We start from the raw sequence: 25,794 nt of genomic DNA on the forward strand, positions 1-25,794 counted from the left end.
GCCATGGAGAGAACATCTTACCAACGACCAAATTGATCTTCACTGGCTGGCAGTTGAAGAAAGAATCATTTTCAAGACATTGACCTTGGCACACAGGTGCCTATTTGGACAGGCTCCACGTTATCTTAAAGAAAGGATCACCTTGTACACACCTACAAGATCCCTAAGGTCAGAAGGGAAGAACCAGATTAAAAGCACCCCGTTCAAATGCTCACAGGGCATGAGCAGAGCTTTCCCAGTCACAGTAGCCCTGATATGGAACAAACTCCCTGTGGAGTTAAGACGAGAAAGGAACTACCAAAGCTTCCGAAAAAAGCTGAAGACCCATTTATTTAAATGAACCCACAATCCAGTCAAAGCTTGAAAAAAAATGTTGACGATTAGGATAGACTTCCTTAATAGTTTTTGTCTTGTTCGTCTTGTGTTCCATGTTGCGCCCTGATGCCTGTGGGCTTTGGCGCGGTGAAAACCAATCAATGAATAAATAAATAAAATGAGCCAGTGCGAGTTGCAACTTTAATCCCAAATATGTTGACACTGTGGTGTGCGGTCACGGGTGGTGGCAACAGTGGCGAGGAGCTGTCGGCCACTGCGTTGCAGGCATGCTTGAAAATATTTGGGCCCAGCCACTTATTTTTTACGAATTAAGCACTACATGCATCCCTTGGTTGGGATCACCTTTTGTTCTGGGTCAGTTTCCAAGGGTTGAATTTGCTGACAGACCTTCTTTCATTTCATGCAACAGGCACATGTATTTTCTTTCCATTGCATGGCATCATTTGGCCTTGAACGTCTGCTTACATTCACAGTAATTTGGTTAAATGGGCCTATACAGACTGATAGTAACACTACATATAGTGATCCATTCTTGTATGAAATGTATATTATATTACAGTTATATCGAAAACTTTTTTTCTTAAGTGTACTGATGCCACTTCCTGTTTTGTCAAGGGGTGAAAGGTCATGTGCCATCACTTCCTGTGATATCTCTTGGGGTCAGGATCAAATGGCATCACTTCCTGTGATAAAAATTGGTAAAGGGTGGGCACCACTTTGTTCATTTGCTTTTACCGTCTCTTTACTTAAGTGATCAATACAATACTGAGTGTAATTCTTCAGAGCACTTCAGTGAAAAAAACCTTGCCACAAGGATGTCAAATATACAAATAAAGGTTCAAGTTTGCCCCTGAACCAACCAAGCTCTCTCATTATTCCCCATTAGAATGTTGAATCAAAATGTGTGCATTAGATCCAGTCTTAACAATACTATGATTCAAGTCCTTAAATCATCATCTCTATATCCATATTTAGTGACCCTGTTTTTTTTATTTCTTCATAAAAGGAAGTGTATATCCACAAGTGCCCTAAAGCCAATGCATTTCGACAGCTCAGTCCATCTTCAGGGCTAAACACTGTCTACAATGCATATAAATAACAACATAAACAACCACATGCACCATAAATGATACATGAAAACAACACAGAACATGAAACACACAGAAAAAACACAAGAAAAAGGAGACACAAGATCATCAGTTTCATATTCAAATTCAAGCCATTTCATCTTCTTGGGTATGTAAGTAACTAAACCCTTTACCTGCAATTAGTTAAAAAGTTGTGCATAACTGAAAAAGATAAAAAAAAGTTACCATAATAGCCACCAGTTAAGCAACTGCTCTATCCGAAATGCATTGGCTTTAGGGCACTTGCAGATCTACACTGTCCTTTATGAAAAAATAAAAAAATAAAATACGGGGTCAGTAAATATGGATATAGAGATGATGGGCCTCATTACGAGTCACCCGGTGTGGAAATAACGGTGGCGGTAGACCCGCCGCCACCGTTGTTTCCATACCAGGTGATCTCGAGTACTGCAGGCGGGAGGTGTCATTCCTGCCAGGTCTGACCTGGCGGGTTTAACACCACCCGCCTGCAGGCGGACGTGGAAACACCGGCACCATCACAAGATAGTGCCGGGGTTTCCACTTCCCCATTCCCATTGAGTCCTATAGGACTCAATGGGAATGGGGATTTACCAAAGTCCGCCTCTGGAATTCCCGGGTCACCGGGATCATAATGCCCTGGTAATTCTGGGAATCACGGAGGCGGAATGGTAATACAAGTCCGGCGGTAACCTGCCGAAATTTCAGGCACGGTTACCGCCGGACTCGTAATGAGGCCGATGATTTAATGACTTGAATCATTGTATTGTAAGGACTGGATCTAATGCACACATTTTGATTCAACTTGTTGATAGGGAATAATGAGAGCGCTTTGTTGGTTCAAGCATAACCATGAGCCTTTACTTGATCATTACCTGTGATGTCATCAGAGGTCAAGGGTTATGTGATGTCTCTTCCGCTACCCCTTGCATTTTGGTGAAATGACGTCCCTGCTTGTCTGGTATTTTCTGTTCTTGGCCCATTCATTGCCTAGAGTTGGTATACCGCTTAAGTACTGGGACGAGGAATAGGGACATGGAGCTAATGATTAGATTGCTGACTGGTAATCTTCATTACTCCTGGTTCTGCTCTTCCTCGTCCCAGTACACACGTTCCACCTCTACCTCCAGACTGGTAATATGAGAATGGGCCTCCTTTGGCAGTGTCAAGTAACTGATAAATTTCGGGCCAGGGGCACTATATAACTCAAAGGGAGCAGGTGAGCCAGGGAAAGGAAAGTAAAAAGTGAAGAGTTCCTGAGGAGAGCTAAGGTTACCTCATAAGTACGGGGAAGAGAAAGAGTAGTACTAGGAGTAATGAAGATTACCGATAAGTGATCTGATCATTCTGTCTACCACTTGCTTTCGAAAATAATGTGAAATTCTTTGAACTGAATAAACCAAATTAGCATTGCTTTTCATTAGGTGGGATATGGGTGTTATAATGGGTGGAACCACTTGATAGGTTTGTTTTCTTTGTTTGTCCTTCTACCACTTAACCGCAAAAACCTGGAACAACATCCCAAAAGAAATAAGAAACACTGAAGATCACCTAAAATTCAGGAAATCACTAAAAACCTGGCTCTTCAATACCACAGACTAAATCTGGAAACCAAAACCGGAAAAAGGACAACTAAACCGAAAAGGACACGGACCATCCCCGACCTGAGAGGGTAGCTCCCATGGCACCTGGACGGGTGACACCAGATAGAAGGGAACACAGATGGCACGCACTGAGACTGAGTCAACTATCCCAGACAATCCCACCAACACTTTCGCCCGTCCCCTTAGTTACCGCCAGGTACCACAGTAGCTTGGAATTGTCAGATATTGGCTCCCACCACACTACCTGAGAGGCTGACATAGGCAGGTGCACTGGCCACAGGATTAGGAAGGAGGATAAGGGGAGCTATGAGAGAGCATGTTAGAGGTGGGGGCCAGAGGAGTAAGGAACCCTGTCTACAAGTCGGCCCCAGATCATGACAGAGCCACATCAGGGGAGACTACGCAAGCCGAGCGCCTCAATTCAGGATAGAGACGCAAACTAACCAACCCTACTAACAACCTCCCTTTCTGCATACACCTCTCAAACTCCAAACCAAACACAACCAAAACCTACAGCACAACAAACCACACAAACTTCACTACATTGCAACAACAAAACTAAAACACACATAGTCTTGCACAACAGTACATGACGACTACAGGCCGCAAACACCCCAGGCCCAGCTAACGGACCCACCGGGCTGAAGCCGCCAACAGCACATCACTGCTCTCTTGCACTTTTCCTGCTCCCTCCCACTAATTCAACCTCCCCTCCTCTTTCAGAGCCGCCAGAGCACCGGGGGACCACTCCGGTGGTGATAGTGCGCGGTACAAATGTCCTTTAACATTAACATTGCGCTACGAACCCTCAGGTATCTGAGCGCTGCTTATTTCCCACGGTGTGTGGTACTCATTTATGGACCTCGGAAGGATGAAAGGCTGAGTTTGGCCCTGCCGGGATTCGAACCTGTGTCAGCAGGCTCTGCACGGATGTCAAAGCAAGCACTCTACTCGCTGTGCTATCTGACCATCTAGGGTGGCGGAGCATTATTCATGTCTGATTTTTTCACTGAGCAAAAGTGGCAATCACATCATTCACTATATCTGAAACTAGCACTGACAGTTATTACCTAATTTTACTTTCTTATTTACGGTACATCCAATTTCGGCATGGATGTTTGCACACAAGACCCATTTTGGCGCACCCAGTTCGGCGCAGAGATCTTTTGGCGCCAGCATGTTTGTGTGGGACAATATCACTATTTCATTTTTTTTTTTAAATCAGAATTGGTCGGTCGCGACCCCATGACTGAGAGACAGGAGAGTTAACCACAAGGCCATACAGATTGTATTGCTTATTATGTACACAAGTTACATATATTAACCCAAATCATTCTGGATGCTTTGCTTTTCATTTTCTGAAATATGACCTGGGTTGATATATATATCTTGTGCTTTTGCACATAATAAGATCTCTGTGGCCTTGTGGTTATATTTTTCGGTCTTGGAGTCCAGCTGGCCCGGGTTCAAGATGGCAACAATGCATTATTTTTTTATTTTATTAAAATAGTGACATTGTCGCACCTAACTGGTCACGCCAAACTGGACGTGCCAAAACGGGTCTTGCAGCCAAACGTCCACGCCAAATCGGCCCACACCAAACTGGTGGTGGCGAAATGTCCTGCTCCATTTTACCTCAGCAAACGTGGCAATCGCATCACTCACCACATTTGAAACTAGCACTTGTTGGTGGTCGTTGCGCCTTTAAGGCCGAGACAGCTTCCAAAAGGGAATCTAGGACATGAGAAGGGTAGGAGTTAAGGGGAAGCAAGTTAGTTAGTATTTGTTTGTTAAATAAAGATGATGTATCCAGTCCTCTCCGGTGTTGCGTCCGTTATTCAAGTGTGTGTAAGGTGCGACAACTGGCAACGAAGGTCGTTCCTTCGCATACCAGAGTCCTAACAGTGGCCAGTGATCCCACTGCACCTCCTCAGCTCCTGCGAGGCGATCCCGCCTCCCCCGCCTGAACGCCGGCAGTCCTGCGGCATACTCTCTCCCTCCAAAGGCGATCCCGCATACAGGACCCATAGCGGGGAGATCCCCATTGGACACCCCCACCTCCTTTGATCAGTGTAACAGACACCAGAATAAGTAGACACAGACAACTTTGTAAGATTTTGAAAGTACATGGTCGCAGTTTATTAGGAGCAAGACAATAACTTGGGAGGGTCCCAGCCACATAATAATTACAGTCAGGTTACAGGTGAACCATGTCATCCTACTTGCCACCAGCAAAAACTGACAAACTTCTGGTTACTACCAGCCAACACTGGTTACTACCAGCAGGACACTCATGGGCACTGACCAGGAGGTTGTTGGCCTAGAGCCCTAAGGAAGAGAAGTCAGTGCCCGTCAAGGGATCGGCTCGAGCCCGGCCAATCCCGAGCCGCTGCCGCCGAACCTGCAGCGTGAAGTCCCTCACTGGCTAGGACCGCCCCGATACTCCGCCTGCAACAAAAGGAAGAAAATGAGCAACACATCACACAACACAATACAATTATTTTATACACACGTCATCACTTTCATCTTCTACATGTACTATTATTGTCGGTGATGCGAACACCTCACCCTGATTCTACAACTTCTTTTATATGTACATAAAAAAGGCCCCGCACAGATTCATGCTAAACTCACGAGTCCTCAGACCAATTCTCCTTTTGCACTCAGTCCTTCACTCTAAAAAACTGGTGTGGGTGGGTGGGTGATCAACTGACGGCGGGAGCTGCTTGCTCAAAGAGACTGAGCACCTGCAGCTCCCGCCCTTATAAGCGTCCCCGGGCAAATAGATCGGAAGCCAGTCACCCCGGGGCGCCATCGCCGCCCAAGACGGGGAGGAAGAGTAGAGGCTACACCAACCCCCGGAAGGGGGTGGCCAGAGGGGACAGCCCGCTATGTAGGCTGCCCTCTAGCGGCCCCTACGGGGGCTGGTCAGCCTCTTACGCCACTCTTCCAGAGGCACTCTCGCCTACATTTGTCAACACACCCAATGCCGGGCCCCGCAGCACGGACGAGGGCCGGACCTCCAGTTGGAATTCACAGAGACGTGGTGTTCTAGCACATAGCCGCGCAGCAGTCCGCCAGCGGCCCAGCGCCCAGAACCACGTGGCTGCAGAAGACACCACATCTAGGGCAGCACAGGCTAAGAAGTGCGAACAGCCCCTCCTCCTATAAAAAAAAAGTAAGACAAAAAAAACACTGATGGCGATGCCGCCAAGTCCTCCCACGCCAGTCAGACTGCCTTCATCCTAGGGCCAGCTCACTGGAGCCCACAAGAAAACAAAAATATATGTTTTTACGCAATATTAAGAGCCAAGTTCTTTTACAATATGGCACATCAAGACAGAAACAGAAGGTATCACACCCAAAAGAAGAGCAAGTGAGAGACGCAAGGCAAAGGGACAGCACGCCCCTCCACCTCAACAAAAGCCCAAGGCCCCCACTTTTGCTACACAGCGGCACACAAGGCGGCACCGAGACCCCCCGATACCGCCAAAGACAGCGGTCGGCAAAGGCGCCGCCAACAACGCAGACCCACAAGACGAGCCCCTGAGGGCGGCCCAAGCCACTAACCCACACCCTGCCAACATGAGTGGCCCAGGAAGACCACCTCCCACCCCGACGTCCAAAGCAGGCCTGCTGCGCAAGCCACTCGCATTCACCATGACCCCCCCCAAGCCGACAAGGGCCCCAGGTGGATCGAATGGGTAGAAGACTTTAACCACTTCGTAAAGGCGGTCGGATAAGAGAAATCCCCCAATTTACATGACATGTTCATCAATCTTGTGGGTAGTGAGAGAACAAAAACTATTATCAAGACCATTCCCCCTGCAGACCAAGCTAATTTCCCCACACTGATTGCCTCCCTCAATAGAAAAGGAGTTTTTGAACCCAGCAGGGAGTACGAAAGATATATATTCAACCAAAGCATGCAGAGAACTGTTACGCTCACCTGGTCTCTGCGGAGGTGTTGGGGCACGGTTGCAGCCCTCCCGGGGGCGAGGTCGCTCGGGTCAGACTTCGCCCACTGCGCTTATGTGGTGACTAGTGGTAATAGGTGATGCTGCTCTGGACTGCTCCTGTGTGTAGAATAGGGGGCATGAGTATGCCAGCTTGTGCGCCTGATCCCCTTCCAGACCCCTTCTCCCAAACCGTGGTACCCGTGGGATGCGCTGTCCCTGGAAAGCTCACCTGTTGATTAGTTTTGGCGAGCACTTCGTCCTGCTGCTTCTGGCAGGGGCGCTTGTATGATCTGGGCCAAGTTCCTTCACTAGTCCCTTGCACGTGGTAGTCCAGTCCTGCTGCGACTAAGCCACTATACCTCAGTTAAGGGCTCCTGTTTGCCTTTGTCTTTCCTCATCTCTTTTTGTTGTATTGTAAAGTTTGTTGTCTTTTGTTGCTGCCTGTTCCACTTTTGATGTTTGCTTTTTTGCTTTCTTCCCTTGCAGGTGATATTGCCGGCCCAGCAGAAGCTGCGGAGCTCAAGGCGGCAGCCGGAGGGAATGAGAAACAAAGCTGCAGGGGTACAGTAGCTGGTAAATTGTTAACGAGGGGGCGCGCGGGGTTCAAATGCGGCGTGGCCCTAGGACGGATGTTCTAACCTTGTCTTTCTTCTTCTTCACAGGGTCCGAGTTCGCAGGTGCGGAGTGTGGTGCTGTAGCATCGGGATCAAGATCACTGGATGTCAGGAGATGAGTCTGCAGATGAAGCGATGAAGCACTGGGTTCCTGGAGGTGAGTATTCAGGAGAACGCCTGGTTTCAAAGGTAAGTAACAGGTTATCATGCCATGTTCTTTCTGGAGAAGAGCGCCTGCTACCTTTTTTGAAATATTTGCAAGGAACTTGGGGTTGGTTATCTTAAGTTACCTGGGGGCAACCAGACGTAGACTCCCTGCTCACTGTGCTCAGAGAGGCACCGCTTCACCTCACTGATGAGTCCCAACAAGGCTGAAACACGTGTATGGGGTTGCTGTTGGTACTTTTGTTCAGAGAGGAATTGCCATAGCATTTCGGTGCTGGACTGCCCATGTGGGCGGGACAAAGACTGATATGCAAATGGATATTTCCCATCTGTGAAAAGTACAGTGAGCAAAAAGCGTGTGCTGCAAACTCATCTCAGAACAGGTTATCATGCCATGTTAATTCTGGAGAGGAGCACCTGCTACCTTTTTTGAAATATGGAGCCGCTTATATAGATGAGCTTCTGAAGCCACGCCCACCAGGTTCAGTCTGCCTGCCACACCCGATGAGTCAGCACATGAGGATGTTCTCTGTCTTAAAGGCTTTCAGCTCCTTGAAAGTTCTTGTAAATAAAAGCACTCCTGCACTCAAATAAAGTGTTCCTGCTCACATCTCTATATGAGCCTGGCGCCAACTGTGCCAGGACTGAGTCCAGCCAGGGCCCCTGTGTTTATGGGTCCCAAATGGACATAAGTGAGTCAAGTGACCCATTGCCCCATCACTTGATGGTGTGGTTTTTGTGTTCTGGGGCATGTGGCCATGACAAGAACAGAGGAAACCATTGACGAATTCATCACCCACCTTCGGGTAAAGAGCACTCATTGTCAGTTCCACGCTTTCTATGCCGATGAAGCAATTAGACTGCATGTGATAGAAGGTTGCTTATCACCTGCCCTCAGGAAGCAGTTGCTGAAGAAACCACTCTCCATCGACGAAGTAAGCAAGATGGCGGTTGACGTGCAAGCAGCCTCCATGACAGGAGGCCCCACTGTGAAACAGGAGAAGGAAGAATCTATTTCTGCCATCCAGTCACCACCCCAACGACCCATGGACAGAGGGCCCCTTCCCGAACAGAGCGCCCAACCAAATAGGCCTCAGGACAAAGACATTGCTATTGGTGCGGAATGAACTTCCCACACTCAGGAACGTGCCCTGCTCTATCGCAAAGATGCTCCAACTGCAGCAGAGAAGGCCACTTTCAGTCGGTCTGCAGTGAAGGGAGACCCTTCCCCACTTCAAGAATGACTCCACAACCACAAAACAGACAATACGGGTGACCACCCCCCATCCCCATGCCTACCACAACAGGCTCTACTACCATTGACAACATTGATATAGGAAGCCCACCTGCAAGACTATGACCAGGACTACGATCAATATAACCAATACTCCAAGTTCTGGGACGAATATGACGAGCCCCCCATTACACATCTAGACTACGGAGAATACCAACGGACCACTCAATATCGCGGGGGAGGAGACTATGACCAGAACTGCCTAGATTAATGTGTCAATCTCATCAAGGATGATCAGGAAGTGAAGGAAGCGCCCAGGATAGCAGTCAACCTGGGAAACAAACAGTTCCATGTTCTAGATGACTCAGGGGCGACAGTCAACATAATGGCGGAACAAGAATTCCTGCAGATGCCCGAGAGACCCGAGCTCGAAACCACCAACCCGAGGATCTTTCAATGGGGAACATCGCCCCTACACTCCATCGGGCGATTCAAGAGACGACTGATGCTCAATGTACGAACGCTAGACACCGCCACTCATGTCATCCGAAGCCCCACAAAAGGTCACTGCCTCCTCAGTTACCACGCAGCTTGCTGTCTGGGCCTCATTGATATTTACCTCTGAGAGGGCAAAGTGATCCACTCATCCACGTTTGCTGGAAGCAATGGAGATCAAGCCTATACAATCAATGCCACCCAGAAAAGACAGCATTTCATCACCAAAGAGACGATCCTAGCAAAGTTCCCACTCATATGCAACGGGATAGGAAGATTCAAGGGAGCACCAGTCAGACTACATATTGACGAATCGGTCAGACCAATTCCTCAACACCTCGGGAGAGTAGGTTTCCACCTGCAAGAAGCCATCTCAAAAGAACTCAACCAGCTACTCAACAACGGCATCATTGAGCCAGAAACGGTTCCCTCTCTGTGGGTATCCCCACTAGTGATTGTACCAAAGGAAGGAGGACACCTGCGCTTCTGTGTAGACATGAGGATGGCCAGCACCACCATACAAAGGGAGCGTCACCCTGGCCCACGCATTGAGGACATGATAGTACTGCTAAACAAATCAACATTGTTTTCGAAACTTTATCTCATTCAAGGGTACCACGAGCTGCACCCAGTCTCGAGGAGCATCACCACATTTGCCACTTACGAAGGGTTGTTTCGGTGCAAACGCCTAAACTTTGACATCTCATATGCTGCTGAATGAAATCTTCCAGGAAGCCATAAGACAAATAATTAGACCAATCAGGGGTGCACTAAACTACAGCGACGACATCCTTGTGTTCGGCACGTCACAGGAGGAACACGACACAGCACTGCTGGTGACATATGCAGCACTGCAAGAGGCTGGCCTGATGCTCAACTTGGACAAGTGAGGTTCAGCAAGAGCAAACTACACATTTTTGGACATATGTACTCCGACAAGGGCATGACACCGGACCAAAGTAAGCATAATCACCAACCTGCAGGAACCGGCAGAGGCAGCAGATGTGCGATCATTCCTCGGGATGGCCGGATATTGTGCACGATACATTCCCCACTATGCCTCTCTCACCGAAACCCAAAGATGAAATTGAGAGATTAGCGAGAGTGCACACCGAGTTAGCGGTCAAAGACCACTCCATTCTACTAAGAGGGTGCCGACTAATCATTCCCGCAACACTCAGGCCTGAGGTCATCAGAACGGCACATGAAGGACCCCAGGGATCCAACAACACGAAAAGGCAGCTGAGGTGTTACCTATGGTTTCCGTTCCTGGACTCACTCGTAAACTGCTGGGTCAAGACTTACCTGCCGTGCCAATGCACGGCGCGAGCAGAAGCTCCCATCCCACTACAACCAAGGCACATACCGACTGCCCATGGGACAGAGTAGCAGTTGATTTCTACGGTCCGGTGGAATCTGGTGAATGCCTCCTACTATTCATTGATGAGTATTCCAGATTCCCTATCGTTAAGAGCACGACAACAACAGAGTACCCTCAAGTGGCCGCAATATGTGACGAGGTATTCAGCGAATGGGGCATCCCACGATACATCAAATCCGACAATGGACCCCCATTCAACAACCATGAGTTCGCGGCGTTTGCGAAGCATATGGGCTTCACACAGCAAAGAATCACCCCCAGATGGCCACAAGCAAACGGAATGGCTGAACGGTTCATGGCGGCCATCAAAAAGACAATCCAAAGAGCTTGCATAGAAGGCACCAACCCCCACCAACCCCTTTGCAGACTATTAAGCGACTACCGCAACACGCCCCATGAAGCTATCAATAAGACACTTGCTGAGCTCACGATGCCCTATCAAATTTGTATGCACATTGTAAGAAATGGCAGCGGGCCAGAGGAGGAAGATACAGAGATTGTAAAGAGGGACACTGAGGGAAAACAGCGAGCCAAGGCAGACACAGACGCAAGAAGGAGGGCAGTACGGAAGGATTTTCAAATCGGAGACAAAGTTCTTGTACGAAAAGCCAGGAAAACAGTTGCGAGATACTCTCAGAACCCACGAACGTGGTTGCCATTAAAGGGACCATGGTGACAGCCCCGGATGCTGAACGTGAGATCATGAGAGGAACCTGAGCTACCCCGACTGGAACCAGATCCTGAACCCCGAGAGCCACGGAATGAGACGGGGTCCCACCGATGGAGGTTTGACGCGCGATGCAAGATGCGATGGACCCTCAAGAGCACGCAGTACACTGTGAGAGGATTTCACCAAGGCCCCAGCACGTGACTCAGAGACAAGGCCGCCTGGTGGAAGAGTGTTGATCCCATTGTCAGAACATTTTGCCCGGGGTGATTTTTGGTGGTCTCTGCGCCTTTAAGGTCGAGACAGATTCCAGGTGGGAAGCGAGGACATGAGAAGGAAGGGGAGGAGTTAAGGGGAAGCAAGTTAGTTAATATTCGTTTGTTAAACAAAGACGACGTATCCAGTTCTCTCTGGTGTTGCCTCCGTTATTCAAGTGTGTGTAAGGTGCGACAGCACTGACAGTTATTAACTAATTTTAATTTCTTATTGTTGTGTGTCTGGGCATGAGAAGAAAACTACACTAAAGCGTCCTTGCTAGAAACAAAACTGATGGGAATCCAGCTGTGCAGGATGGCCCAGGCTTGTTCTATATTGCGCATGCGGGACATAAGGGATACTAGTCAAGCTAATGACCTCCCACCCCGGGCCCTATCTATGACTGTTGTGAAAAAGATAACACGGAAGCGGATGGATGTACACATCTCTCGGCTGTCTCGGTGTAGGGATAGTCGTTTTGATATTTTGATTTTACTCTTTTTTTTTTTTGTCCTTTCAAAAGTGCATACGCTTCTGTGGATCTCGACGAGTCAATGGAATACAATGTCTGAGACGCGCATATAGGGAGGTAGCTTCCGCCCAGAGCACGGTCTTCTGTCCGCACTGAGCAAGTGTTGGTGAGCAGCGTTAGTCCTTCGAGTGTGCTGAGAAGATTGGGACAGTCGCACCCTCTGAACGTGCGCCCAGAAGAGGTATCTGTTTTTGCAGCATGATACCGAGCTAGCAGCCTGGTGCGTTGCTGCAAGTGATGATGTTACCGACAATCACAGAGCAGTATCCGCGGCCAATAAGAGGCGTGACTCCGGGCTGTTTCCTCCCCGCGGTGGCCTGTTAACGAAGGGAGTGGCCGCGGTGCCTTGAAGCTCATCTTTGAGATGCAAACACAGACCTTCAAGTAAAGCCACACCTGGGTTCCGAATAGGTGAGTTACTTCCTTAGATACGGGGCACTTTGCACATGTTTCGATTAACGTTATTGACGTTGTTTTACCATATGTTTCTAAATTACCGGTGCACTTTTACCCCCTAGTACGCAGTGCTACTGCTTTTATATAATTTCCTAATGTTGTGGATTTTTTTTATTCCTGCCTATTATAACTATTATTCGTGCCTATTATTACTATGATAAAGCACCCTTGGGTGTTTGCATAAGGTTAACGCCACCCAGATGTTATGCACATTCTCACTGATTTTTAGAATTAAGGCTTACAAATATTACTTACTTGTATTCTTCAGTAGGCTTAGTTCTACTCACCCTCGTTGCGATATTTACTTTTGAGATATTCCAATCTCACAAATGAGAACCATATTATCTATAACATTATGTGAAATGTTTTCTGCCGCTCATGTAGGAGGCGGTATAAAACTGCTCCCCCCGCCCCAAAACCTCCTGTTCATACCTGTGGCGTAGCAGGCATGCCGGAGAGACAGCCCTCACTGTCCTGGCAGCAGGACACCTTTACTGTCTGTGTGACAGTTCGAGCATTACAGTTGGAGACATTAGGCACTGATGGGAGGGAGGGGGGGACTATTGGCAGCGACTTCTGTCCGTTAAGAAATGTGAATGGGGGTGATCAGAAGTGAGAAGGGTGCATAAAGCTGCATGATCTATGAAATCATGACTATGGCCCAAGGGGGATTTCTTAGGCTCACAATAATCTGTATGATGCTGTTGCGACTTTGCATGCAGGATGGGGAGAATACAACTAAAGCCATACTCCTATTGCTCAACATATTTCTATGACAATTTATATAGTGTATAGTTTACTATGAAAGGCTAGTTTATTATGTAATGTGGTTTGCTTCCAAGGCATTGATATGATAGTTTATTTATATAGCGCCTATATACAATGTGTTGATATGATAGTTTATTTATATAGCGCCTATATACAATGTGTTTCAAAGCAAGCGAGGGAACAAGGAAAAATACAGTGACATTCTTACAGGCCATGAACAATAAGAATGTGAAAGGCCATGAACAATAAGAATGTGAAATTAACTATCGTACTCGGCCTGGCGACATTTCAGATAATGCAAGAGCTAAAACACAAATCGGGAGGGAGGGAGTGAATGGGAAGGAAATAAGCACAGACAGGCGACGACTGTACTAGGCCTGACGACATTTCTGGTAGAGCCGGAGATTGACAAGAAGAAGGGGAGAAGGGGAGCAGAAAGGAGGGAGAGGAACAAAACAAGCAACTATCGTACTAGGCCTGATGACATTTCAGATAGTGCTGGAGGGGAGGGCATTACTATTAATAGTATATTTAAGGACATGAAATGCAAAGCAAAACCTTAATAAATATTTATATCACCTAAACCTGTGAAGATGTATTCAGTTGCTTAAATTGTCATATCCGGGCTTCACCATTAATTTAATATATATAATGTTTTTTTTAAAAAAAATGTTTTATTGGTCTAACACAGTTTTCACCATTTGACCGAACTGTGTGATCCTGGGCAAATCGTTTAATCGCACTGTGTCTTATCTGCAGCTCTGTAAGTATTGCATTGTATTTGGATTTATATAGCACTCTTTCCCCATTTGTATGGCCTCCATGCGCTTTGTGGTTGGAACGCCCTCGGTGACCGTAGTCAGTGTGCTGGAGGTTCTAAGAGTTTTAGATTAGGAGATGCATGTGTGCATTTTTGGCGGTCTAGGACTTAGGTGACTGGCTAGGCTTGATTAAGCAGCCCAATTAGGTCAGGCACGTGGGTGGGCGCTGTTGGTGGTTTGGGATAGAGTGCTATTGTTGAGTCGATGTGTGGCCAGCTATAATGAATTTGTTTTCGTTGATAGTCGCTGTATGCTAGTGGCAGAAGTGTTGCAGTACGTCGGGTGTTTCAGTGTGGACGGCTATATGCGCTGCTAGACCGGATGAACATAGCCATAGCTGCATTGTATGGTGCATCGATGCTTGGTTGTGCCTGCGGCATGTGTCCACCAACGCGGTGTGATGTATACGTACCGTAGGCTTCGATGTTGTTCGGCTGCAGCGATCTTTGTCCAGTGCCGATGGAATGGTCTCATTATTTGTGGTCTCTCTGGTGCGAGAGTCTGAGCAGTGAGGGCGAGTGATATGGTCAGATATGGGTGAGGGCAGATATGGTATAGGTTTCACAATGCAGTCGGTTACCCTGTATAATAGGCAGGTAAGGTGGATACTGTGGGATATTTTGACCCATTCCAATGTGCCCCACTGCATCGCTGTACAAATGGGAAAAGAGACAGCCCAAAATGGATGCGCTGGCTCCTGTGCGCTCCAAAATCTGCAAAACTGTGTTTGGGTCACAACCAGGAAAAAGCTGCAAACCCTGCCACACACAGTGAGGGGGGGGTGAAAAACAGAGTTATCACTGCAGCAGCATGCCAGTGGGTTCTGTAACTTTCAACATGGAGCAAAGCAGCAGAATTGTGCTGAAAACCGAAAATGCCTTTAAAATGTTAGCTTTGCAACCTTCAAAAGTGCTGTTTTTGGCGCTAGATCCATTGAATCATTGAGAGTAAAAAGGTACTGAAATGTCAGGATCATCCAGTATGACAAGAAACAATGAACACATATGCACTCCTATTGTTGTCCTAGAGAAACCTATTTGTTAGTTTTAAGATTGGTAGTGAGGTGCTGAGGAGTTTAACGCAACCTTGACACAAGGTTGTGGGTTTGGAAAAACTGGAAGAGGGAGGGTAACCACTGAGTGTGCCGGGGACGCGAGGGGCCCACATCCAGTATGGCCAGAGGAACCGGGCCTCATTGACTGATAGCAGTTCTGAAATGTATCTAAGGAAAAGGCAGTCCAGGAGCGTTTGTTTTCAGTTCCACTGGGAAAAATGCAGCTAAAATTGCAACATGTAACAAAATCCGCTGTGCAGACAGAAGTTTTAAACAAAGGCTGGATACATGTATCCAGGTTACAAACACTCCCAGCACTCAAGGAAAGAAATAATGTTGAATTAAATGTGTATGTACTGCATAAGAAAATTGGATTTAAAAGAACTCAGTAATGTGTTTTTCCATGAAGAAAGTGCAAAATCGCCTGTTTTAAAAGCATGTTTTTGTTGAAAGGCTTAATTCTTTCAGAAATGTCAAAGGATTGCTAATGTCAAAATACACTGAAACTGTGTTCAATTTATGTTTTAATGAAAGATGTAGGTAAAACTTAAATTAACCCAGTTTGGAGTTAATTACAATGCTGCTTGACAGTCCTCAGTCTGGGAAAGGTTGACACTTTAGAGCGACACTCCACTGCTGGCAGAAAGGCTTAGGAGGAGGGGAGGTTTCGCATACTCGGAACAAAGGACCTCATCAGACTTTCGTCTGTGGCTCAAGCAAAGACAATGGCAGGCTTGAACACTCATCCCTACAGGGGGAGGGGCAGGGTGTTCCATTTTCTGAGAGTAGCCTTCTCATTGAACTTCAAATGACTGACCAGTTGCACTTGTGAAGGAATAAAAAAAAATGACTTGTGATTTTGGATTTAATTGCTTACTTTGCCTAAGAACTTCAGGATGTTTAACTTGGCAGCCAAAATAAGTAAACGAGTGAAAAATACATATCTATGAACTCATGTTAGACATTTGAAAACTTGGTAGGCGTTTTTACCACGTGAGGAACAAAAGTTATGCAAAAAGACCAATTGTGCAAAAACTATTAATGCTGCAAACCTAATATTGTGTAACCATGTTCTAGGGGTAATTGCACATATATGTACCGAATTATGAATTGTTAGGCCAAATCTTTGAGTAAAATTGACAAAATTCAATAGAAAAACAAGACCAGGTCTCACTGACGTGGGAGTTGATGTAAATGTAACCCACAAAATATGTAATGTATTTGTCCGATTTTATTAGAGGGCATAAGTATATAAATATTTATGGGAAAGTTAATTTTTGCTCCAAATAGCTGTGGGAGTTTCCCAAGTCGCATCATAAAATATGACAACCCTTTCTGCCAACCAACCAGCAGAGAGCACGGAGGGAACTGTGCCTTTTGACCTATCATTGCCTTGTGGGTTGTAAGTCTGCCCCTCCCATAAACTTAGTGATGTCATTTGGCAGGATAAATAAGGGAACCTCAGAAAAGACAGACACACTGCTTCCTGGCTCCGTCCTGATTTCCGTGTGACGCTCTGTTCCAGAATTCTCCATCTTCCTGATTCCAGATTTCTTTGCAAGCTAAGACCTCAGCATTGCTGAACTCTTCTTCAGCTAGGCCCAAATCCTGAAACCATCCCAAAACATAAGGGACATAATTCTGATCTAGTCTGGCTTGCTACCATTCATGCTTGCCTGTTGAAACTCGCCATCCCACTGATCTACAGTGTCCAGTAACCAGAAGGGCCAATCCAATCCAGCCTGAGGTGCCAGTCGAATTGACCAGAACCGCCCAGCTGACCTATCCCGCCAGAAGTGCCTTGCTGTCTGTAGACCCGATCCGGATGACCAGAACCATTGACCGTCCAAATCTTAAATTAAAGTGGACCTCCTCCTTTATTTGGTTGGGTAGTTGGTACCTTGGCCCAGCTTGGATAGATGCGCATTTTCTTGTATTGTTGGCATTCCTCTAAAAAAGATGTTGACGGTGGGGTTAAGTTGATGGTTTGATCCATAGTTTTTTCAAATGTATGGGGAAGTGTCTCCATCGCTAGTAGAATCAGTGTCTGATGTTTGTGGTGTATGTTGAGACTTGGGACGACCGGGTAAACTTGTGATTGGTTTGGAGCTGAATTTTGCTGGTGGTTTATGGAACGTGTATACCCTCTTAAATTTATAGTCCATTTTGTCCCTTAGAAATTGCCGTTGTTTTTTGAATTTAGTAGCTTCCATATGGTGATCAATAATCTTAACGAGAATTTAATCGTTTTTGAAGGTCTTTTCAGGAATGTTCAATGCTTCAATTTGTTCTTTAAGGAAGGGCTCAAGGGGACACAGATCATATATTAATCAAGTCCAAAAATTAACACACAGGAATCTCCTGCACCAAAGGCAAACAAACGCTCTCAATGAGAAAAACAGCCCATAATAGGCAAAAGAATGTTCTCAATAAGAAAATTGGCCCACAACAGATTGATCGAGATTTAAGAATCGGATGTTAAAACCTCCTCTGAACCAAAGAAGGAGTAACAAAAACCTCATGCTTAACCAAGAAACTATAATCGATACATAGGAACCTCCTGAAGAACCGCCACAAACCTATACGGGGAAACGCGTGTCGAGGTGCCTCTAACCTAATCAAGCTAACCAAAGACACAGTGACTATTTTGTAAATGAAAGGATACTGAATAATCTCACAAACCTTGGAAGAAATCAATCAAACCGAAGTCTATTAACAGTATTTACAAACCAGCTGAATGTAAACATTAATTCAGTGGCTGTTTTCCAAATAAAAAACCAAAGGCTTTAAACTACATTTACAAACCAACTGAACACAATAAAGAAATTCAGTGACTGCTCTGCAAATGAAGAATATACAATAAGGAGGAAACATATAGAATAAAGTAATCTGATAATATCCTACAAAACACAGACTACTAAAGTGATTTAATTAAAACAAAATTATTTTTTAAATAAAGGAGCAAATTCTAATATTACAGCAATCTTCTCTTTATTTCCACTTCAGACCCTGGTCAGCCTGAGGGTGAACTGTATTTTGAATTTGCAAGCCACTCACCAGTATTGTAAGTTTTGACATTTTTGAATATCCTTCCACTCAAATTTAAGGGCGCCAGTAACCGCTGCAAGGCTGAATACATTATTTAGCAAATCCCTCGGATAATACGACTGAGTCCTCCGAGGCAGAGACGGAGGTGCTGGGGTTGGTTCCGTGGACCACTCTGGAGCTTACTGTGTTTCAAATTGATAACCAGCCTGAATACCCTACTTTAGAGCATAATTGTCATTGTAAAAATTGATTTCCATTTTCATTTTTCACGCCTTTATTTTCCAAAAACGCCTCTCATTCAAACTTGCGTAGCTTCCTCAATTCTATAGCTAGAGACTTAATTTCAACCCTGACTTAAACCTAAGACCTTTAGCTATATCCCTACCTAACAGTGATTTTGACCCGTTTTTCTTAAAAATCGCGGAGCAAAATTTAGGCAGGAATTAGGAATTTTGCTAAAGTTTTACACGTGTGTTTTCCCATTCAAAGTATTTCCAAACTTCCATTCTGATTCAAAGTGTGTATTGTTGCCCATATTATAGCTTATGTTTGTTAGGATCTTTTCAGTGTTGCTCCCATAGGAATCTATATCAGTTTAATGATTTTTGCACACTCTTCATTGTAAATATTACCTTTACCCACTAGCCTGATTCCTGGTCCATTGTGACCAGGGGGGTATTTTGAGAAGGGTGTGATATGAGTGGTATATCACTCAGAATATTGAACCTATAAACACAATAAAAAGTATTTCATTTGTGCATTGCATGCTAAGCTGAGACCCGGGTGTATTGCCTGATTGAAATCCTTAACAATACACCTACATTTGGGAACACTATATAGTAGGATTGAGGGACGTGTACAATGGGAGCGAGGTCTAGGTTTCAAATACTCCGGCTGTTCACTTCACGATTAAACCTTTCTCATGCTAAAAAACAGAACTGTATTTGTGATTATAATTTGACTTGTAAAAGGAAAAAATCTATGTTTTATACAACTTATTGCCCTAGGCACTGCGCGTTTCATCCTACTTCCAAAACCAATCCTATACCTAGGTTGCAAATATAGTTGCTTTCACAGCATAGTAGGCACATGGCCTAGGTTTCACAATACAGTCAGTTACCCAGTATAATAGGCAGACAAGGTAGATAAACCTAGATTTGCAAACCCTGTATCGTAGGAGAGGCCTAGGTTTCGCCATACAATTTTGCTACAGGGGAAGACACCTAGAATTCAGAGTCCTGTATAGTGGGAGTGAGGCCTCGATTTCAAAATCCAATAGGTTACCCAATATAATAGGCGGATTAGGTGGCTGCACCTAGTTTTGAGAACCCTGTATAGTATGCGAGAGGCCTAGGGTTCACCATACAATTGGGTATGGGAGAGACAACTAGATTTGAGGGTCCTTTATTGTGGGAGAGAGACCTAGATTTCACAATACAGTAAGTTTCACAGTATAATAGGCAGATGAGGTAGATACACCTAGATTTGAGAACCATGTGTGGTTGGAGAATGGCCTAGGTTTCAGACATAATTTGGGTACATGGGGACATGCCTAGAATTGAGTCCTGTATAGTGGGAGAGAGGACTCGGTTTCACAGTACAATTTGGGTATGGGGGACACACCTAATTTGGGAGTCCTGTATAGAGGGAGAGATGCCAAGGTTTCACATTAGAATAGGTTTCACAATATAATAGGCAGATATGGGGATACACCTAGATTTGAGAGTCCTGTATAGTGGGAGAGAGGCCTAGGTTTCACGGTATGAAACATTTTATTTAAAAGCCTTTTGTGTTGATGATGGATTTTCAATCGATATTCACAGTTCTACCTCAGTGTGGCATAGGCTAATATTCACAGTTCTCTCCGAGTGCGACGCAGGCTAGTCTTCGCAGTTCTATCTCAGTGTGGCATGGGCTAATATTCAGTTATCTCTGCGTGCGACACAGTCTAATGTTCACAGTTCTATCTCAGTGTGGCATAGGTGAATATTCAGTTCTTTCTCAGTCTGGCAAAGGCTAATATTCACATTTCTATCTCGGTGTGGCATGGGTTAATATTCACAATTATCTTAGTGCGACACGGGCTAATCTTCACAGTTCTATCCCAGTGTACATGGGCTAATATTCACAGTTCTCTCTGTCTGGCATAGGCGAATATTCATAATAATCACAGTTCTGTCAAATGTGGCACAGGTAAATATTCACAGTTCTATCTCAGTGTGGCATAGGCTAATATTCATAGTTCTCTCCGAGTGCGACGCGGGCTAGTATTCACAGTTCTCTCGGTATGGCATAAACGAATATTCACATTTCTATCTACGTGACATGGGCTAATATTCACAGTTCTTTCCAAGTGCGACGCAGGCTAATGTTCACAGTTCTGTCTAATGTGGCATAGGCTAATATTCACAGTTCTCTCCGAGTGCAACGCAGGCAAATATTCACAGTTCTGTCTCAGTGTGGCATAGGCTAATATTCACAGTTCTATCTAGTTGTTAAGCTGGTTAGTATTAACAGCGTGGCGTTCTATGTTCTGAGGGTAGGTAGAGTGGCTTCCGGAGTAAAATGATTGCTCTACTCCCCACCCATGCCACACCTACCTTGATGGTCGGTGCTGGTTGACAGCTGGCCCTGACCTCCCCTGCTGACTTCTACAGACAGAGTCTGGAGCTGCCTCTGTAAGAGCCACCCTTTGCTTGGGGCCCTTAGCCGCAGAGGGCTGTCCGCAGTGCTGACTTGTATTTGGGGAATGAGCCAATCAGGGTGCAGGGGAGGGCTGGGAGGCGGGAATGTGGGCGTAGAAGGAAGCTGGCACAGGGTCTGGGGACTGCTATGCAGGCCGCGCTCTGCAGGTTTTAAAAATGGAACTGGTTCCTAAAATAAGGTCGCTTCAGTGGCTGGGTATTCTCGTGGACTCACCTCAGGCCTTGTCACAAATGGCGCTTTCCAAGCCAAGGCACCAGGTAACTGGTCTTGTGTCAAGGGGGTGGTGAATGGGCCAATCAGGGTGCAGGGGTGGGCTGGGAGGCAGGTATGGGGCCAGAGGAGGAAGCGGGCACAGGGGGTGGGGACTGCTATGCAGGCAGCGCTCCGTGTGTTTTAAAAATGGAAATGGATCCTAAAATAAGGTCGCTTCAGTGGCTGGGGGCTTCTTCTGGACTTACCTCGGGCTTTGGAGTGTTTAAAATTCACTAATTCACTTTATAGCTATAGCTTGTGTTAATATATTACTCTATTATATGAAAAAAGCCTAATGACTATACAGTTGCTCGATTATATAATAGTAGTGCAATGTAGGTATTTTGCACCACAAAGTTATTTTTCACTTGGCTTATTTATGGAAACTTATGGTGCCTCCAAGTGTCAAAGACTGATGATGCTCCTTGCAATGTCCTTTTCTGTGAAGTCGCTTCTGTTGGTGCAATCCATATGCAAATTTGGAGGTTTACATGTATGGTATGTGTTATTACTTGGCTAGATTGGCATTTGGGGGCAGCCAGTCTAGCCCTTTCTTACTGTGTCATGCCTTTTTCTGGGCATCCTGTCCGGGACAGCAGTGATATGATATGATGTGATATGGCATTTATAATGCGCCTATACACAAGTGTTTCAAGGCGTGACGAGGCAAGGGAGGGGGAACAGAGGGAAGACCGACAACGATCCTACTAGGCCAGGTGTCATTCAGATCATGCAAGTGCAATGGAAGGGGGAATGGGGAAAGTGCAGGGGGCAAGAGGGAGGGGGCAGTGCAGTACATGAGATAATAGAATAAATAACAATAGTAAAGTATGGCCAGCAGGTGGCAAGTGCAAGGGTAAAGGTAAGTGCAGGCATCAGGTGTCGTGCTGGTAGTGGGACTGTAAGGATACAGAAAACAGTCCCCAAGTGCAGAGGTTGCTAGGAGGGCAGTGCAGGTGTGCGACTGGCGGAGGAGGGGACCTGGGCCCGAGATCAGAGGGTGGCCAGGTAAACCAGTGCAGTTTCAGTATCAGCCAGGAAATCAGCAGGGGATAAGAGGAGAAAAAGCAGAAGCAAAGAGAAAGTTTTTGAGGTGCTTCCGGAACCGGAGATGGTTCCCCTCAAGTTTCAGGGAGGCTGTTCCAGAGGGAAGCCCCAGCCGAAGGAAGTGATCTACCACCAACTTGTTGCTTGGAGAAGCGACTTACCCTGAGGGAGTTGGGGGCGGATGAGCGAAGAGCTCGATAAAGAAGATATTTAGGAAGAGAGAGTTGAATGTATTGAGGTCCCAGAAGGCCTTGTGGAAAATTGCAGAGGGTTTTGAACTTGATCCTCAAAGCCACTGGGAGCCAGTACAGAGTTTTCAGTCCTGGAAAGATACAATCCCTGGGCTTGAGGCCAAGGACAAGTCTCGCAGTCCGGTTCTGGATAAGTTGCAGAGGGCGGGGAGAAGAAGCAGGCAGATTTAGAAAGAGGCTGGATATAGTCCAGCCTAGAGAGAACCAGAGCTCTGGAGACCTTGAGCATCTGGGGGAAGGAGAGGAAAGGAAGAATACCTCTGAGGAGGTGCAGCTGGTAGTTTCACTTCTTGGAGACGTTGGAGATGTGAGGAGAGAAGGAGAGTGTGGAGTCGAATATGACCCCAAGTTTTTTTGCCTCACAGGTGGGAGCAGGGAGAGGGCCAAGAGAGGCCGGCCAGAGAGTGACAGGAAAGGAGGGTGTGGGTGTGCCGATGAGGAGAATCTCGGTCTTACTGGCATTAAGGCAGAGATCAATGGCGGCACACCACTGCTGGGTGGCGGACAGACCGAGATGAGAGAGGGGGAAGAGGTGGCTGAGGGTAGCCTGAAAATGAGCTGAGTGTCATTCGCATAGCACTGGAAGTTGGGGCAGAGCGCGGCAATGTGGTGGGCAAGAAGTCCCAGGTATTGATTGAACAACCAGGGAGAGAGGTGAGACCCGTCGGGAACACCACAGGTAGAGAAAGAGATGGAGGAGAGGAAGGACCCGAGTTGAACCTGGGAGGGTCGATCGGAGAGAAAAAGCCATGCCAGGGTCTGACCGGTGAACTGACCGGTGACCCCAAGGTTATCACAGAGACAGTTGAGCAGGATGGCATGGTTGATCGTGTCGAAGGCAGAAGAGGGATTAAGTAAGAAGAAGACACAGGGGGTGTTGGAATCAAGGTTGGAGAGCAGGTCTTCACGGATGTTCAGGAGAGCAGTTTCCGTGCTTCTGGCATCTCTGAAGCCAGACTGATGGTCATGGAGACAACCAACAGATTCAGTGTGAAGATTAAGCTCAGAGATGGCCAGCTTTTCAAGGGGTTTTCCCAGGAATGGAGTGATGGAGAATGGGCGATAGTTAGCCGGGCAGGAATGTTCGGCAGAGGGTTTCTTAAGAAGAGGGTGCACAAGGGAGTGCTTCAGGGGGAGGGAGGGTAGGTAGACTCCAGTGGCAAAGGATTGGTTGCAGAAATCAGCCAGGGCAGGAGCCAGGGAGTCAATGTGTCCTTGCTGGTTTTGGAGGAACGGGGAAGAACCTGTTTTGACAAGACTTTCATAGATCGGACTTGTCTAGAAACCTCATCTTGGGAGAACAGGGGAAAGTCAGAGAAGGAGGGAGGATAGGTGGCCGAAGAAGGGCCAAAGGAAGAACGGAGAACAGAGATTAGAGGCAGAAGGGAGGAAAGGGGGGGGGAGAGGACAGGGTGTTGCTGTGTGCTCCTGCTCAGCCTGACTGCCTCTAGAACAGGGGTCTGCAGCAGGACCCAGACAGCAGTGTGGCCATATGCTCCTGCTCTGCACTGTCCATGCATGATGTGGGGGGGCATCGAAGGAATCCGCTCTGCGTCCCAGGCCGTTGACTGCAGTGCAGGCCCACCAATAAGGGGCAGAGCCAGATGCAGAGTAGGAGCACACGGCTCCATGTCCCACTCTTGTCCGAATGTTTCAGGGAGAGGGTACAGAATCAAGTCATCATATGGGGAGCAGGAACAATGGTCTGTCAGTTTAGCATTCATTTTCCAAGGTGGATTTTGGGGGGGAAAGTAGCAGGACTTTCTTCATGGCTCGCCCCCACACTCTTGAAATGCTGGATACTCCCTCAGTTCATACTCACTTAGTTGGGCCGATTACATCCCAATAACATGTTATGGTATGTTCCTGGGATTTATAAAGTTCACTGCTGTCATTTGCATCGTATCCTGGTGCTCTGGCTGACCTGAAAGATGGGAATGGGTTCAGTTATTAGGGAGGGACGGGAAATGGCGATGGCTTTGCTGTTGTGTTGCTGTCTACTGACCAGAAGTACCCTGATCTCGATTCCAAAATGGCCACCGGAGAGTGTGGATGTCTTTCCTCTAGCTCCAAGCCCGGCCATTGCTGCAGATGAAGAAAGCAGACCAGGAACGCACAGGAGTGTATAAACCCACCCCACACACAGGAGTGGGTCAATAAGAACCTAAATTGGTGAGAGTATCGAGGCATGCGACCCGTAGAGGAAAGGCGTGGCACCGGGAGCCCAAGGCTGAAGATTGCTGGGAGCAGAGGCACACACCAGTGAAACAGGCCGGAGTACAAAAGGGGTAAAGCTGCGACAGTGACCCTGGGCTGGACAGAGTGCCGTACATCAGCCCGACTTCACGGTCTTACTGCGGTGTGTCCACAATGCTGAGCCGAAACTGGAGTCCAGAACAGAAGCACGTGAGGAAGACTTTTTTTTTCAGTGTTCCTGGTTGACCCGGATGGGAGTAAAGTGGTGAAGTATTGCACACTGCAGAGGAGGGGTACATGGCTGCCCTGTTGTGACATGAAGGGGCGCTTTCAGGACTGAACGCTGCAGAGGTCATATGGGAGTGTGGCCATGATAAGATAACAGAGCGAGCAGCCAGCAGAGGCGAGGAGAAACATGACTGGATACCGACTTGTTAGGGGGAAGCGGGGGGGACACCAGTCCTTGAGGGGCCTGGACCAACTGGCAGTGTCTATAGGCAGGTGAACTTTTAGAGAGAAGGAGGATAGAGAAAGTACACTCCCGGTGCAGGAAGGGCAGCATGCAGAATAAAGGCATTGTTGAAGGTCGGGGCCCTCCCCTCCCCCCATCCCTCGCTTTTACATGTAGGGAGGAGAGCAGATTATAAAGGACCTCTTAGTAGCTGGTAGGAGCAGGTTAACCCCTATGGGGTTCGTAGAGATAATTGGTCTTCACTTATGTTCCATTTGGAAGTTTAACACCCCATCAGGATATCCGCGATTGAACTGTAAAGGAGTTTGGTGGTCGGTATATGCCCTCAGGTGCCAGGAACGAAAGGGAAGGCAACCCCAGTGAGAAAGGGTCTGA

The 25,794-nt window shown here is 46.8% G+C and overlaps 1 protein-coding gene across 4 annotated transcripts in view; it reads left to right on the top strand.

The window, feature by feature from the left end:
- Positions 1–12,057: 12,057 nt before the first annotated feature.
- LOC138510515 (zinc finger protein 182-like) overlaps positions 12,058–25,794 on the top strand; it is a 181,435-nt gene continuing 167,698 nt past the window's right edge. For all 4 annotated transcript variants that reach the window (XM_069626218.1, XM_069626219.1, XM_069626220.1 and 1 more), the window contains exon 1: positions 12,058–12,759. The gene's annotated coding sequence lies outside the window, so the exon portion shown is untranslated. The remainder of the gene's footprint in view (positions 12,760–25,794) is intronic.

This window comes from Ambystoma mexicanum, chromosome 6p, assembly GCF_040938575.1.
Source record: "Ambystoma mexicanum isolate Mex_15411 chromosome 6p, UKY_AmexF1_1, whole genome shotgun sequence".
Classification (NCBI taxonomy): domain Eukaryota; kingdom Metazoa; phylum Chordata; class Amphibia; order Caudata; family Ambystomatidae; genus Ambystoma; species Ambystoma mexicanum.